Source organism: Zophobas morio, unplaced genomic scaffold (assembly GCF_036711695.1).
Source record: "Zophobas morio isolate AGI-343-1 ecotype UQ-CSIRO unplaced genomic scaffold, CSIRO_AGI_Zmor_V1 ptg000024l, whole genome shotgun sequence".
Classification (NCBI taxonomy): Eukaryota; Metazoa; Arthropoda; class Insecta; order Coleoptera; family Tenebrionidae; genus Zophobas; species Zophobas morio.
The window spans coordinates 20,259,933-20,278,767 of record NW_026972129.1 but is presented as its reverse complement, the minus strand read 5'-3'; the positions used below and the strand labels follow the sequence as shown (position 1 = coordinate 20,278,767).

The following is an 18,835-nucleotide window of genomic DNA, read 5'->3' as shown; positions in this document are numbered from 1 at the left end:
TGCTTTATAAAATTAAAACAAACATTATTATTATAAAGTACAAAAATATTTACAAAATTTGATACCAATCGTTTTAATAGTTTCGGAGATTATGTGTCTAATGAAAATTGAAACGTTGAGCAAAAATGAAAGTGGCAAGTCGCCCGATGGACTCGATTACTATACTTCCTTAGCTTACGCTCAGGAAGCAAAAATTGGTAGACAGGATATAAACTAGCGTGGTAGTAATTTTACTTTAGGTTGGTATTTTCTAGATACTACCACCGTGGTTGGCGAAACGCTTCAACAATTTCTGTAATTTCCTGTGGTGCTAAAACGAACATAGAACCACTATATTAATCGGGTATTTCATTTGACATAATCTGATCCAATACCACTAAATTACAAGTTTATTTTCCCTCGCCACGACAGCGCAAAACACGAAGAAAAATTTCCCCGATAATCTAAACTCAGATTGATTACATCACCGTGACATTGCCGATTAAATCTTCCAACCATTTAAACGCTGCAATCTCTCGGCCAAACACGTGCCAAGTTCCGTTTCGTTCGCGTGGGAGCTTTAAACTGATTATCACTCATGCTAAAACTTAGAAATTAACAATAATTTGCTTTGATAAATCACGCTCGTATGTTTTGTTACGGAAAAAAGCGAAGCGCCCGCTGGGGTGTTTGTTTTATAGCCGCAACTTTCACCGAGCTTTTTATTTACGCAAAAAAGCTTTTAAAAGATTTTATTAGAAAACGTCCGAATTTCGTTTTTTCGTAACTTTTCCCATAACTTTCACAAGCATCGTCCGCCGAAGGATCAATTAAAATGGACAAAAAATAAAAACATCGATTGTAGATAATACTCCTGTTTAAAATTTTTAATGGAGTTATGGCGAAACAATTTGATGTCGGAAAGTTTTAATGGAATAAAAAAGCCGAAGAGCTTTCAGGTAGCAAGTAAGGCGAGACACAAGTAGCTACTAAAGAAAAATAAAGAAGTATACTTAATTAAAATGTTGCTTGGGTTGCTCAATGTTTACTTTGTTTTAATTATTCCATTCTTCTTTGGATAAATATTTCAAAGAAATGGGGATTTGCACGTAGACTTTAATTATTGTTAAAGGCGCGTCGCGGAAGGATGCGTGGTGGTACATACCAAGTAGATTAAATTTGTGAAGACTAATCTGTAGAAAGATTCCCTCGCTTGCCTGTTTTCTGCAACAAATTAAAAAGTCAAAAAATATTCACGCTGCTAATGAAAGCAGAATCTTGCTCAAAGAGAAGTTGCGACGTGATTTTGCCTCTTTGAGAATACAATGCGTCCATTAAACGTAGAATTAATTATACACAAGAATTAGAAACCTTACGCTATCGTTCATTAAGAACAAATGGTTTTTGCGAACATTATTCATTTTTTATGGTAATTTAAATTGTTGTATCTACAACTGCTTTATAAAGGCCTTATTACACAACTCATTCGGCACTGTTTGAGTTGAGTAATAAACCCTCTTATTCCACTAGTGGTGTAATAGAAAGATTACACCACTAGTGGTGTAATGAACGTCTCCACTTCTTAGTTGAATTTTATTAACATGTAAATTACAACAAATTACATTGATTAATTCTTAACTTATTTGCTATACACGTCGATAATACATTTCTTACAATTACTGATATTAATACCAGATGAAATGAAATTATTTGTATCTTTGTCCATAATGCTTAGGTTTTGTTAACAAAATGTTTGTTACAGCTCCAGTATTTAAGATTTCTCTTCTAACAATGCTTGAATCTCGGTTGTAGCTACTGGCCGTACTTGTTCTGGCTCCAGGATCACCTCCAAGAATATCAGAAGCGGTCTTTTTCTTGATTTCAATCGAAGTGTCGATATAACCTTCAGTACCTTCAGATACAGCCCAAAGGCTGCTGCATTTATAACTTTTCGACAAATCTTCAAAAAATGGCAACAGCACCTTCTATCTTGCTTCATGATTTATTTTCTTAGATGCACACCAGTCAGTGAACCGTTTTTCGTATTTAGTTTTTGATTTATCAGGGAACAATGAAGACACTAGGTTTGTAGCAGCTTCTTCTGTTTCGAAAGGCAAGCTTTCTGCTTCAGAATCACTCATTTCTCGATTGAACAACATTTTTTTTCTAAAAACTGACGCGTTGTTTACAACAAATTTGAGCGGTTGTCATAACACTGCAAAAATTCTCTTGATTCTTGATTTTTAATTAATAAAAAAATTTAATCGGCTTTTTTTCTTTTTCATTTTTGGGCAGTTGTAGATAAAGTTTTGTATTTCATACGTGGGCTAGAGCATATTACAGCAACTCGTGTGATTACAGATGACTCGGTCTAACGACCTCGTCTTCTGCAATCTTCACACTCGTAGTGCTGTAATAATGGCTCTATCCCACTAATAAGATAAATAACTATTATGTTATTTTTATATCTGCTTCACTCTTACAACATTTTAAGCTTTTAAATAAAATATGCCATAAAAGGCGGATTTGAATTCAGTTTTACTTCAAAATAAAACTGCAAGCTCTTGAATGTAATCTTCACGTAAAGTCATACAATGACCCAACCGAACACTAAGGGAATTTTCAAAAGTTACTTGTTTGTATTGGTTCGTCTGGAAACTTTTTACAAAAAAGTGTACTCAGGAAAGCGAATGATCTTCTCGTGGGACGATAAGTTTTAAGTATACTAAAAGCGAACTGAATTTTAAATACAGGGTGAATTCGAAATATATGCAATAATTGTAAGCACGGCATCACGTACCGTAGTAATGTGGAAATATAGAAAAAGCAAATTAAAAGTCGAATGTCACTCAATTTCAAATATTTTTTTCTGAGCTATTCCCCATTTTTTTTATTACACACGTTTCGAAATCACCCTGTATACCGAGATTTTTTATTTTCTTAATTTTTGGCTAAATATTAGGAAACATGAGACAGATTTATTCGTGTTAATAAATTTGTGTCCAATTTATTAATTATTATTAATTACGAATTTATAATTAAGTATTAATACTCATTTAGCGACATTGCTTTAAATAGTGCCGAATTGATATAAAATGTTGTATTAAATTTCACCACAATTAAATAAGAGGTTGACCCCAAATTGTTTAATGTGTTTTGTTAAATTAAACCGTCGTTATTTAAATTCAGCGAAGATATTTTTTCGTTATTTTTATGGAAAACAGAAACTGACAAGCTTAATGACCCATTAATCTCTTCTTCTTCTTAATTAAATTTGTTTTTCATTTATGAAGGTAACTTCCGGTCATAAAAATTACGCACAAAGTGAAAAAGGAAATAACGTAGATATAATTTCAGATTAAAATAATCAATGTCAGAACCCACAGAGAAGTGCGACATTAAAAGTTAACGTACTAAGAAGCAGAAACAGAGCAGAAAAAAATATAAACACTAGACTGTGAAACAAAGTAATTTCGGTCGTGAAAGTCTCACTCTCTTTATTGGGTAGTTCACTTAATTTTAGATAAATATTTGCAGTCGTTCGGCGGGTGCAATTTTGTAACCTAACTTTTCCCATTTCCGTCTGTCTGTCTATCGTTTATCTATTTCTATTGACGAGGTTGTTAAGAAGATAACCTACCCAACTACCGGACTAGTAATTAAAGTTTTAAATGCAAATTTCAGTTTTTATCGTTTTCTCTCGTTTGTATCATAATTAAAGTCAATAACATGTAATTTATTTTTAATATCTGAACTTAGCTAGCCCAGATTTGATGACATCAGCTCAAAATTTTGCTAAGTACATCTCATTTGAAATTTACACTGTGAAAAGCTGTGTGTTTTAATACAGTGTTCGTATTTTTAACCTTACGCAAAAAATAAAACTTATACATTAAACTTCCCTTCGAATGTACATGACAAATTTGTTTGAAATTTTGGCAGTTTTTGTCGATTTTTGGGTTAGTGTATACTTCTCCTCCATAATTCACGATTTTGTCATTAGATATCAATGAGGTTTCTCTTGGTCTTGCTTTTGTTGCACTTTTTCTGGGTTTTCTCCTCTTTTTTCCGAAGACACCTTCTTGCACAGCCGTCACGGTTTAAACAACGAACGTAAGACTAGTCGGAGCAGTGGCGATGGCAGAACTTGTTTCTTTCACATCTTCACAGCTATTTGTAATAAGTACTTCATTCGTTGCTTTACGTTTCGACAACTACATTTTTTTCTTTCAGTTTCTGTTAGCTTTCACGTTTCCGCTCCAATAATATTATAATTACGTTATACATATCTATTTTTTTTTTCAAAATTTCGTTTAGCCTTTTTTACTTGGTGGCCTTTGCACTAATCAGTCTTTTCTTCGCTATTCATTTCCATTGCAAATATTTATATATGTTAAATGCTTGATTTTGTTGCATGTATATTTTGTAGAATGTGGGTGAAACGTAACAACCTTGTGTATACATATATGTTTATAAAACGAAAATATATGTACCTTATACAATTTTATTGCCAATAACGAGATGGGCAGTAATACAATGCCAAGAAATATTTACAACTCAAAATAGTCACGTGCCGATAATCACCATATATTAGAAAGTAGAATAGTGCAGGTCAGGACTGGAACCATCCTTATTGACCAACGAAAATCGTAATTCTAAATCCCAACTTGGCAGACCAACAGACAATTTTTATTACACTCATGACACAATTTAAAAAAAGTTATAGAGGAATGAGGAAATATAATCTTTGGAAATACCAAAAATTTGTTTAACATTTTTTACCGAGCTTGGACTTTTATGTTTTCTTAAAGTTTCATGACTCCTTGAGTGCGAAAAAATTGGTCCCCTGTTTCCGTCTGTCTACCGTGTGTTTGTCCTCTGTCCATCGTTTGCGGTCTGTATCGATTTTTGTCAATTTTTTTTTATATACTGGGAATATCATGTAGATTGTAAAACGCTAACCAAAATTTGGCTAATCATCCCCATCAACAATTTGATTACGTCCGCTCATTGTATTGCGTAATAAAATTTAACTAATATTTTATGAAATAATAGGCTCCTGTACTTGTAGTTTATGAATCTATCTTTGATCTTGTTTATTATTATTATATTTGCTCATTGTTTAATTCGTCTTGTGTGCGAAACAGTATGACAGCTGGTGTGCCTCAAAGATTCAAAATGACGTTTTACCCTATTGTTTCGAAAATGTAAGAATACCACACCCGCCTATAATTAATATTAACAAAATAATTATTATTACAATAACAAACCGCTCAAAATTATATCTGGCCCATTTTGTTCCATTGTACCTTAATTAACAAAATTGATTCTCTCCTCTGCTTTGAGGAAACAAAATCAATCAAATTAATTTCATTTTCTTTTAACGCAGATGCTTGTTATCGGAACGTGCTAATAGTTGAATTCTTTCGAAGTATAAACAATCCCCACTTTCTGTTTTTTATTGTGACTAATTTCCTTACTTCTTCATCTACCCTTTGAGAACATGTTTCCGTTTTCACTATACCATACCTCTTATACTAACTACTGTTCCATGTTTCAATTGTGCCTTGATGTATAATATGTATACATTTATTATGTGTTATGTAATTTGTGTATGTTTTTATCTGCCTTTCGCTCAGCTCAATTTTACATTATATGGGGTGTAGAATCGTTTTTTGAACATAGGTTTTTGACATGTAAAAACAGAAATTTGAAAATATTGGCTCCCCTATACTCTTGACGAAAATATTATATACAAAAATTGTAGAGAATTAGGAACTATATCTGTTCAATACTAGCGTATTCGAGTTTTGATTTTACGAAATCACAATATAAGATATTAAAAGTAGTGATATTATTGAAAGAGCTAGACGACCTGATGATAAATCCAAGAGATTGAAATGCTTTCGCAATTATATTACTAATGTGTAAGCAGAACGTTAGTTTAGAATCAAATTTTATTCCCAAATTTCTAAACGAATCCACTTATATTTGGTCCATTTTTTCATAATACATGAAGTCTTCTTTTCCCAAAGAGAAACTGACAATATGTTCCACTATCTTGTTGAAATAAAACTCTATATATTAAAAAAAAAACAAAAATTAGGCCCCACCCACCCGCCCGATCTCAATTGTGATGAGTTTTTCATTCCTAATCAGACCGAAGACAGGACTTTAATTGTAAAAATTCTATCCTTTTAAAAACATATTTCATACGGTAATTTCTTGTAGAGAAATGAAGATTTTGCAACTAAACTTCGCCCTTCAGCTCACGATAAATGAAATATTCATCACAATTGAGAACGGGTGGGTGGGCGGGGCTTATATTTCGTCCATTTTTTCTTAATATACGAAGTCTTCTTTCCCCAACTAGAAACTAACAATATATTTAACTATCTTGTTGTTGAAAGAAAACTCTATATATTAAAAAAAAAACAAAAATTAGGCCCCACCCACCCGCCCGATCTCAATTATGATGAGTTTTTCATTCCTAATCAGACCGAAGGGCAGAGTTTAATTGTAAAAATTCTATCCTTTTAAAAACTTATTTGATATGATAATTTCTTGTAGAGAAATGAGAATTTTGCAACTAAACTCCCCCCTTTAGCTGACGATGAATAAAGCGTTCATCACAATTGAGAAGGGGTGGGTGGGCGGGGCTTATATTTGGTCCATTTATTCTTAATATACGAAGTCTTCTTTCCCCAACTAGAAACTGACAATATGTTTAACAATCTTGTTGTTGAAAGAAAACTCTATATATTAAAAAAAAAAAAAATAGTCACCACCCACCCGCCCGATCTCAATTGTGATGAGTTTTTCATTCATAATTAGACCGAAGAGCGAAGTTTAATTCTAAAAATTCTATCCTTTTAAAAACTTATTTCATATGGTAATTTCTTGTAGAGAAATGATAATTTTGCAACTAAACTCGCCCCTTTGGCTCACGATGAATAAAGCGTTCATCACAATTGAGAAGGGGTGGGTGGGCGGGGCTTATATTTGTTCCATTTTTTCTTAATATACGAAGTCTTCTTTTTTCAACAAGAAACTGACAATATGTTTAAGTATCTTGTTGTTAAAAGAAAATTCTACATATTAAAAAAAAAAACAAAAATTAGGCCCCACCCACCCACCCGTTCTCAATCGTGATGAGTTTTTCATTCCTAATCAGACCGAAAACCGAAGTTTAATTGTAAAAATTCTATCCTTTTAAAAACATATTTCATACGGTAATTTCTTGTAGAGAAATGAAGATTTTGCAACTAAACTTCGCCCTTCAGCTCACGATAAATGAAATATTCATCACAATTGAGAACGGGTGGGTAGGCGGGGCTTATATTTGGTCCATTTTTTCTTAATATACGAAGTCTTCTTTTTTCAACCAGAAACTGACAATATGTTTAAGTATTTTGTTGTTGAAAGAAAATTCTACATATTAAAAAAAACAAAAATTAGGCCCCACCCACCCGCCCGTTCTCAATCGTGATGAGTTTTTCATTCCTAATCAGAGCGAAGAGAGGAGTTTAATTGTAAAAATTCAGTCATTTTAAAAACTTATTTCATATGGTAAGTTCTTGTTGAGAAATGAGGATTTCGCAACTAACCCCCCATCCCCCCCCACCCCCCCAATTAGCTCATGAGTTAATAATCTAATTCTAAGGAAACTTAGAACCTTTATTTATTAGAGACATAATGTAGTGTTACGGTGATCGGTGATTTAAAATCAGCAATAAACCCATACATGAACTTCTAGATGTTTTCTGTTTTGCGATCGAGGTCTTTCCGGAATACCCATCGCGACTTCCGCTTCCTAGCTTTTCTTTAGTGAACGCCGCTCGGCCACCGTCATCGACGAGTTTATTTCGTAACAGTATCATTTGTCAAAATTAATAGGTGACATGTTAAATTTACTCTTGTTTCCAAAACAGTGAATGTCTTTGTAAAGTATGAGAGTCTTCAACATTAATAATATGACGAAAGATTTATAGGTCGTCTGCGTATATTAAAGCCTGAGAAGTAATATTTTAACGACATCATTGATGTATATGTATATAAAGCAGAGGACCTGAAACAGAACCCTGTGGCACTCCGCACGAGAGCAAAGTTTGAAGGTACCTCACACTTGATATCTTACAGTTAGATAAGATTCCATTAATTTAGGTAAACAATCGGCGAAGACAAAGTGTTGTAATTTTTTCACAAGTATCCTGTGGTTGAGGTTGTCGAACGCCCTGGAAAAAGCTGCGGTACTTACCGCGAATCGTCAGTCGGGGAAATTTCTAGAACTTTTACAACACTATGCGGAAACCGATAAATTCCAAGACCATCAACAATTGAAAGAGTCTACAACGGTAGTGTGGTGTAGAATAAAATGAGGCTGTTCTTCGTATGATCGAGGAAAAAAAATGTGTGATCGGGAAAACTGGGGATGAACTTTACTACTGTTCACAAAATTTTAAACAAAAAAATACCCACAATTAAAATGTTATAAATATGCAAGACACCCACAAATTTTTGATGACGACAAAGAAAAGAAAATGTTTGTTTTGCGAAACTATCATGGGATGACAAATAATGACAGGAATTTTGCTCCCCAAATTTTATTTTGCGACAAATGTACTTTTTCTCTAAATGGTAAAGTCAACGCTCAGACCTGGAGTACAGAAAATCAACATTTATACTTGCCTACTAACAGTCAATATCGTGGTAGGGCAAATGTATGGGGCGGAATTTATTGGGTCATCAAATCAATGGGTCATATTTTATTCCGAACTGATTAAAAATGACAGTCATTACGAGTATTTAACTCTACTGCAAGAAAATTATCAATGATTTGGGAATTGATAAGATTTGGTTTCACCAAGATGGTCCATTCCTTAATCCACATTTTGTGTGTGTTATTTAAATACCACCTTTTCGAATCGTTGGATATACAGAAGGGTTGCAATCCTTGGCCGGCGAGATGCCCCGATTTGGCGCCATATGATTTTTGTAGGAGTACCTGCATATTAAAAAAACGATTCTACACCCGGTATGTCCGTGGTCCTATTTTAATAATTTCATTTTTTTTGTGTTAGTGGAATCATAATTTTATCCGCAAATGTTATTTTTGTTGTTAACAAATGGTGGTCTAAACCACAATCTACACCTGTTAATATATTGGGATCCATTACTTACAGTTAGGTTCTTTTTTTCTACGCTAACATAATCGATCACTGATTTGTTTTCTTGAGGATTGGACCCATGTGCATTTGTGAATGTTTTCATATTTTTTCTAAAAATACTTCACAGCAGATATGGATCATTTTGCTGCTGAATTTTGTAAAAAATATTCTAAAAACAGGATCAGGAAATTTCTTTCTAAGATGTACACCGTTTCAAGAGCGAGTTTTTGATCGAATCCATTATATGTATTTTGTGCACATCCTGTATAATAGGAGGAATGCAGGAACTATCTGAGCTCCGTATTGATTATTCAGATCAGAGGAATTGAAAATGCAGTAAAATTTCACGGGAAATAACACAGTGAGACGTAACTCGCTTCGGCACATTTACCTTTAATTTCGCATCAATTTTGCAAGAATGAAATTAAATCGTGACAGCTTTCCAATGAAAGTGCACCCTGAATATGAGAAAACGCGAAGTTATTCATAGTCCGAGCTCGAATCAACTTTGCATTTTTCTCCGCTAGAGTCAAAATCGAGCGAACTGCAATTTATGTTTGAGATGAAATTACACGAGGTAACAATACGCACTAAATCTTGCTAACCTGTCAGGCTCCAGTAATATCAAAATTTATAGCAACCCTTCCGACACCTTCCGAGGACAGTCGCACGTACATATTTGCATGATTGGAAGCCCAACTTACACCGGAGAATTAATTACAAGATTTATTAACGATTTTTGTTTGTTGAACGAATTCCACACCTGCTCCGCCAGCGAGGTTAAGCAAATTCCCGCAAACAGAACATCACAATTTGCATGGAAGTTTATAATGCAACTAAATTAATGCAGATTACATTAAACTAGTCCAAAATGTACTGTTTAACCGAAACGCAAACATGGCGGTGTAATCAAATTAATTGTTATGTTAGAATGCCGGATTTCCGTATCGGGAATTTTGGGTTTGTTGAATGAAAATGGGAGTCGTTCGAGCGTACTCTGTTATTGGGCGAAAATGTATCAATACTTATCTGATTTTATGGAATTGATTTCCAAACGCCATGAGCAACGTTTCAGAACGTGCTAAAGCTGGGTCGAGTTTCAAATCGAATAAAAATGTTTAAGATAAAAGTTCGACGGATATCAGCATTTAGATGCCAGTCTAGAAGTTTGCGCGAATGAACGGTATAAGGCTCATCTCGGCTATACTCTGGAGAACTGTATGAAAGCGTCATTTCAGCAAGTTGTAGAGCGGAAAAGAATGTTCTGCCATAATTTTTTCAGCTGATGCAAAAAATACTGTGTTTACGTTTCGACGAAAAAATTTTTACTCGGGATAATGGATAACTTTCATTGAAAGTTTTATTATATCAGCGTAAACGAACGTAGTTTCTTCGTCTTTAGTATTTCGATGATTAAATAGAGAAGAAAAGCGTAATTAATAAAATTTTACGGCTTTATTTCCCGAGCGTTAGCTAAGAAAATATCTTATTTGATGATCTCAGCTTAAAATTTTGCATGGTAAATGCTATTTAAATTTTATAAAATCACATACTCCTATGCATATAAAGCTAAAATTTTTAGAATTAATTTCGTTCTTACTACCATCTCAAGTGACGCTATTAATAAAAAATAAAATCAATGTCAAAGGGGGGCGTTCAAAGATGTCAGCTTTAACAAGTTCCAAAATAACTAACACAAGCATGTTGACATTCACTGAAACAAGTCCAGAATGCATTTAAACATATCACGCGAATCTATGTTTTCGGTATTCAACTGGTAACAAAAACGTTGATCTATATCTCATTCCACTTCAGTAATTGATTGACACATAGTGTACTGGCAACGCATAAATCCCCGCATTAAATTTTCAAACTGTCAACCTTGATATTTGTATGCATGCTTTCGTAGTAAAAAAATGCCACCTGAGAGATTAATATCCACACCTCATTTACGTCCATAAGGCGAAGCTTTGTGATATTTATGTTTAATTATATTATTGGTTGGTATCATGAAAACAGTAAATATCAGTTTTACTTCCAGAGGGTAAGCTAAGCAAGTATAGTAATCGAGTCCCTGGGATGACTTGCCAGTTTCATTTTTCTCGACGTTTTATAACCCCTAGAGTACGAAAAAAAGTATTCTCCCCTTTCCGTCTGTCCTGTAATCTCCAAAACTGCTGGACCGATTGTTGTCAAATTTCGTATGTATATTAGGAATATCATGTAGATGGTTAAACGCAACCAAAATTTGGCTAATCATCCCCACCAACATTTTAGTGACGTCATCTCAAAGAATTTCAAATGATTTAAATATTATAAAACAATATACTTCTACGCTTGTGTCTACAACACGAGGTCATGTCTTAGAAGTACATTCTTTGGTAAACGTTACGTAGAGAATTTGGTTAAAAAATATCAGTAGGTTGAATTAGAAATTTGTTAATAGAATTAACGTATGCGAGGATCACTGAGAATCTATCTCTGTAGAAAACTTGGAGTTTTATCGTTTTGATTGTATTGTTTTTTGCTACAAACACCATGTAATAAAATCTGATCATTCGGACTCCATTCACTCGATCTTAATGATTCTTTTTTCTATCAAATATTTTCCGTAATCGACACTGTAATGGGAACCAATCATGATTCACATTACTCGCAGGGGGGAAAAGTAACGAACAGCAGAATTTACCAGAAACGCTTTTTAATGGCTCTATTTATTTAAGAAGCGTGTCATTAGTACACTTTTTTGTAGAAAACCACTCTCAGTTTTAAATACCTACACACTTTTAATTGTGTTCTTAGTGCCACTGTAAATTAATCAAATAAACGGAATAAAATTATGCACTTTTACAATGCTTTTGATGGACCAGGGGTTAATTAAACTGTATGTGCAAGGAACACTCACTTTATAAAGTATTTTAAGGAGATATTAAGGTTTTTATCAAATTTGGCTCCAAGGGGCTAAAAAAATAAAAGAAATGAGTTATTTATTATTAAATGAGTCGTTTTATTACCAATTTTAAGTAATTAAACAAAATTTCGCGTAATTATAAGTTTTATTATTATTATTAATATTATTCCCTATTATAGTATTTTTTTAACTTTAATCAGTACCTTTCTTTTCATCTTTACCTGCTGCAATAGAGCACTTTTAAACAAAATAAAATAACGAAAACAAACTTACACCATCTTCAGTCTTAAAATTAAAAAAAACCTTTTATTTCCTAAATTATTATTAGTCTTACAAAGTCGTAGTTTTACAAAAATAAACTTAAATCTTCTTCAATATTAAAAATTAAGTTTAAGTTAAGTTCAACTTGCTGGACAGATTTGTTTTGTCCTATCGGGGATGATTTAACAATAACAATTTTAGGAATATACAGGGTGAGTCCCTGAGCGCTTGTTCCTCGATGTCTCATTAATTATTAGAAATATAAAAATACATACTATACTTTAAAATTATTTTTAACTATACAGAGTGTTCTGTTTTTAAGACTTATTTTTTTTAATAGAACACACATATTTTTACATATTTTGACGGGTTCACAAAAAAATCATACTAGCGTTATCTTTAAAGTCGATCTTACCATATTTTTTGGAAGGATAAATAAAAATATGCGTATTGCTGTAGTGTCAACTAAATCAAATTTTAATACACAGAGTGTTTATAAGTTTATAATAACTGTACAATTTTCAAATATCGATATTTCAGTTTTTTCAAATAGAACAGCTTGTATTTTATTAGGCTGTATCTTACTCTATTTTTTTATCCTCATTCTTCTAATATGTCGATGTATTTCTTGAAAAAATAAAAAATCGCAGTAACTATGAACTTTAAATGTAGAAAATACTGAGCAAAAAAGAAAAAGAATAAAAAATATAATAAGATGCATTAATAAAATATAGGGTTTCTTTTTGAAAAGACTGAAATGTCGATGTTCAAAAATTCAAACAAACATTATTTATACCACAACAAAGCGCGTACCTTTCCTTATCTCCCCACAAAATTTTATAACAATTTCTCGAGTTGTCAATTTTTAATTTTGCGATATTTCAGTTTTTCATTTCTTCATTATTTCGAATTGCAATTTTTCGTTACGGTTTTTTGTTTTCTTTATTTTTTTAAATTTTCTGTTTTTCATTGTCCTGATTTTATAATGTTTCATTTTTTTTTTTTAATATGAAAACTTTCAGTTTTTGGGTTTTTCAATTTTTCGATTTGAAATTATACAATTTTCATTTTAAATGTGGAATAATAATTATAATCTTTAAAACATTTCCAATTTTCAATTATTAGGTTTCAAAACTTTTTCCATTTATTCAATTTTTCATTTTTCTCGAGACATATTTAATATTTCAATTTTTCGATCTTGCAAAGTTACAGTTTTTCAAGTTTACAATTTTGACTATTCCATAATTTTTCGATGTTACAGTTTCTGGGTTTTCCAATTGTTTGATTCGATTCGCTTTTTCTTCTTACCAACTTTTCGATTAATTAATTTTTTCAATTTTTAAGTTTCTCGATTTTTTTCTTAGAAGGTATATCATTTGCTAAAATCAGTCTTATCTTAGCAAATACTGTCCACGCCCACCCGCCCTCTATTTTCTTGGAGGGTATATCAATTGCCAAAATCAGTCTTTCCGTAGCAAGTACGAGCCGCCCCCACCCGTTCTTTAATTTTTCAATTCTCGATATATATTTAATATTTAATTTTTTCGATCTTTCCAAGTTACAGTGTTTCAACTCAACAATTTTGACGATTCCCTAATTTTTCGATGTTACAATTTTTGGGTTTTCCAATTTTTCGATTCGATTCGGTTTTTTTTTAACAAAATTTCGATTTATTAATTTTTTCGATTTTTATGTTTCTCGATTTTTTTCTTAGAGGATTTATCAATTGCCAAAATCAGTATTATCTTTGCAAATGCTAGTCCCTCCCACCCGCCCTCTATTTTCTTAAAGGGTATATCAGTTCCCAAAATCAGTCTTTTCGTAGCAAGTACGAGCGCCGCCCACCCGCTCTTTTTTTTCTTAGAGGATAAGTTATTCCCCAAAATCAGTCTTCTTTTTGGAAGTAGTAGTATTTGATAAGGTAAGACTGATTTTTGGCACTTTTGACATTTTCGACCATTTTTCAACTATATCGGAAAATTAGCTGAAGACATTTTCTTATAGATTTCCACTAGAAGTCACTTTCGGCTTCGTTTCTTCGGAAATTCCTACGGTTTTTCCAAAATCGCTAATCGAAATACAGCAATTTTTACAGTTTCGGCAAAATAGCCCACTGTAAAAATTTTGTAGATAAAAAAGGAAATTATTATCAATGTTTGTTGCACATAGTACAACTGTTTCAATAATGTACTTTGTAGTTTTTATACATATATTTACAGAAATGTTTCAAATTTGTCTATCTGATACAATAGACAGAGAAGTCAGGACAGATTAGGTCACATTAGGTCAAGTCAGGTCAGGTGCATGAAATAAGAAATACATTTTATAGCAAATAGTATAACAAAAAAAGTTACGATTAGGGCTTTTTTTACTTTTTTCACATCCTAGATTTTACCATTAGTTTCCACTCCCACTCGAAAGAAGTACATAATAATCCCCGCCCACCCACCCTGCCTCCTGTTCAGTGATTGCTTTTATCCGATCTGAATGAAATAAATGAACACTCACTGAGTTTTTGTTTTTACATTTACAAAATTCTAAATGGTTTTAACAACAACACACAGCATTCGTAGCGAATAAAATGTGCCAAAATATTGCTAACGATGTGTCAAAACAATGTACGTAAAGTAGCTTATTTTGCGCTTATACAGTCTCATTTAGATTATGGTGTAATAATACAGGGGTATTTTGCTTCAGCTCAAAGACATTTTAAATTACAACGCGTGGCAGTGAAAATCCTATCAGATCGTGGGCTTAGAGAAGATTATAAAGTGTATTTTAAACTTTTAAATAGTTTTATTTAATCTGTTTATTTACATACAGGAGAGTCCTCATTGGACCATATTGATTTACGCTGTATCACAAAATCACAACACGATGATTCACTCCGAAGCAATTAAATTTCCTCAAATAATTAATTTACGATTAAATAAATCCAGAAGTGGGATTGATTATCCAATTGTTATTTCTACATTAAATTTTGTAACGTCATTTAATATGAATTCAGACTCACCTGCAGTATACTAGCAACAATTACAAATTAGCTATTATTTAGGATTCGTCCCCGATTGGAGTATCGATTATTATTAATAACCCTACTAGGTTTCATTGGTTTTTTACATTTGTTTAATTTATTAACCACAAATTTCTTCAGAATAACGCGTGAAACATTGTTTTTAAAATCTAATACAAGTAATTTATTCATTAATAATAGAGCATTACATTAAATAAACAAATATTATTAATTATAAATATTAGAGAGGACTGAGTGTTAATAATATTTATTTTACTGTAACAAGATACTCTACTCTCAAAGTTTAACCCCAGTCATATATATGTATATATTTTATTTGTACAATTACCATTATTTTGTCATTCAATATCCGTATTTTGAGTAAATTTTATTAGTCTAGTAGTTTCTGAGACGACAGACAAACGACAGATGACAAACAGAGAGACAGACAGAAACAAGAGTCCTACGATTGGACGGATGGACCCTATTACAACACTTCCTTAGCTTACGCTCAAGAAATAAAAAAATTAAAATGCAGAATAAATTATTATTAATATTATTATCATTACCAATTCGAGGGCGTAATTCTACCAAAGTTTAAATTTTTAGTCAGTTTTTCATAACAGAATAACACAGTATAACAAAAATAGCGCACAGGTGAAGAGGTTTACATTGTATTTTTAATGTAGTGTCTCCTTATTTCTTTGCGGGTGCGTGTTTATGTGTATCATCTTAAACAATACCATAAAAACGCTTTCCAACTTGATGTTTCAGTGTCAACTGTCTTTTTCATAAAATGCAGCACTTCGGTATTTATTAATATCAAGTACCTGCTTCTAAAGATTATAAAATTACTGTCGAACTTTTTCAAGAAACAATAACGTAATGAAATCAGAATAAGCTAATTAGAAGAGAATTTGATCCTTTTGTGTAGAACAGAATAAAATTATGAGCAGTAATTCCATCTACTCCATTTCCGTATGACGTGTAAATTGCGGAGCACTTGACTAATTAAAGTTTCCACTTCATCGTCATTAATAAGCGGATTACTAAAATAGATTAATAACACTCAGACTATGCCTTTTGTTTGGATTTCAGTTATAACAATAACAAGACATCTTAACAACTCGGTAATTTCCAGGATTCGTCTGTAGCTTGAAGCGAACATCGTGGAAAGCGCAGACAACACAAAAATAGTGTCATAGTGAGCTCGGTTTGATAATTTAAATAAGTAAACTTACTCATAGAGATCTGAATTTCGAATGAATGAATGGAATTACATCTGCTTTAAATTCGAATGGTATTCCAGGATTTTGTTGACTATGCAGATTCGGTGAACCTGCTATGCACGAATTTAATATTCTCAACTAATGTGCCTAGCACGAGTAAGCAAACTTACTTAATCGTCAAGATTTCTCCAGCATCATTTCTAGACGAATTTGGGTGCAAAATGAATCTCCGAGCAAATGTTTTCAAATCTCAATTAAATTTAATTGTTGTACTCCCAAGATGCCTCGATATTAAACTTGACAAACAAGAATTTATTGCCGAATCTTCGGTCGGATCGATTTTTAGAAGTGGTTTGTCCCTAAACCTCACTTTTGTGTATTGTTGCTAACCAGATCGCAATTTATATCCCTGAAAGTTTCGTCGTCTCTGGCTTCGCCTTTATCGCTCGAAAATCGGAGTTTATCACTGGGGTTTTTTTATTTTGATCCAACACAAGAGCAACCACTACAACAGAGTTATCTACTTCCACACAACTTTTTTTTAAATTGCTTCACGTCAACGTAATTATTATTGCTACAGTCGGACGTTAATAATATAAGAAAGACGACAGCGAAAACCTGATAAATCTGACTGGATATTACCCTGTTCAGTGATTATACAGAAAACGGTGGAACGATATGTCGAAAAACTGTCACCGGTAAGATCTGAATCAGGGATGAATATCTCTGTAAAAAGAAATTTGTTACGGTTCTAGACTTTGTAAGGGACGTCATAAATCGTGAAAGTGAATTATGTTTAACGTTTCTAAACTGTTCTATAACAAATCATAGCCTCACTGTCACAGTATGTAATAAATGGAAGTTCGTTAATCAATTTTATCACTATTCTACATACCAGTAATTAATGTGACGCCTCGCTTCAGACAATATGCATAAGTATCAGTGTATGAGGCAATTAGTCATTCAATAAATAACTCGCGTTGGCAACAAAATCACGGAAATTTCTAAGGATTATTTATAAAGTGAAAGATTTATTAGGGCAAATAAAGGAAAATCGTAAAGAGGCCAGCTGAAGAGACGAAAACTAAAAAATAAACAAAAATTTCATTTCGTTATTTTTGTCGTCAAGTTATGATTGTTCCGTTTTGGCTTTGGGGTAAGCTCCATACAAACACGAATAAACTGATTCAATTAACAAACCGAGAACCAATAGCAGAACCGGAAGCAGCTCCGGAAGGATGTCGAGAACACTAACTAAATTAATACGTGTGTCACATTTCTAACAGTTTATATGTATTTAAGGTATTATGAAGATGTTTATGTTTTTAAACATTAAGCAATATACTTACGTGGTAGATACGACGTTTTCGAAAAAAAATAACAATAACAATTGTCGCAAAATCAAGACAAATTTGAGCGGAGTCATAGTGTTATTTGAGAAAAGTCCTCCATATTGATATTGCTTAACTAGGTTTTCTTCTACATTCTAAAATAAAAATATATACAAGGTGTTTTGTTTAAAAACATTAAGTTAAATGAAAATATAAATAAATTCTTAAAGATAAGCAATTTGTCATTACAGATCTTTTTTAGCGTGAACAGTTCTGGGAACATTTCTCCGAAGTTTATTAAGATTTAAAATTTGAAACATGTAAAAATATCCTAAACGGACTGTAGTGAGGCAACCAAATTGCAAACAAAACACAGCCCCCTATTGGCATGTTTTCGCTTGATATACCCTTTGTTGATTTTTGTTTTTTTAAGTCTGATCAGTATTGCTATTCACAAAATATACCCGCATCCGGGAAGTGAACCAAATTAAAATGTATTTACCGGAATACCAAATACTCAATTAGTACATTAATTGTGTACCTTACAACTCTGATATTAAAGTGGGATTTATAAACTTGCTGTTGACGTTGAAGTTCCCGTTGCCGTTGGTGTTCTCGGCGACGTTGCTTTTAGAGCGGAAAATTGTCATTTATAATCTCCGTTGCTCCGTTGATAATAAATTTGATGTCCATGGCCGACTAGTATAGAGATTATGGCCTGTCCAAGAGGTACCATATGTGTTGCCATCTATTAATAATTACACTTAATAATTTAGCAAAATTTTAATTTGATTTGACATTATGAGACTTCAAAACGTGTAATGGTCGTTTGTTTCGGTATGAATGCCTTTGTGCCTTTCAAAAAGTGTAATAATTCTTTTGTCGTTTTTGAATTATTAATAGATGGCAACACGTATGGTACCTTTGGACAGGCCATAGTCTTT

At 32.6% G+C, this 18,835-nt stretch overlaps 1 protein-coding gene across 2 annotated transcripts in view; it reads right to left on the bottom strand.

Annotated features, from left to right (window-relative positions):
• The window catches only part of LOC135135110 (sex peptide receptor), a 333,985-nt gene that overhangs the window by 265,017 nt on the left and 50,133 nt on the right, over positions 1–18,835 (bottom strand). The window contains exon 2 of one of the 2 annotated variants that reach the window (XM_064064095.1): positions 1,145–1,203. The exons of the other annotated variant lie outside the window; for it this stretch is intronic. The gene's annotated coding sequence lies outside the window, so the exon portion shown is untranslated. The remainder of the gene's footprint in view (positions 1–1,144; positions 1,204–18,835) is intronic. 2 annotated transcript variants of the gene reach the window in all.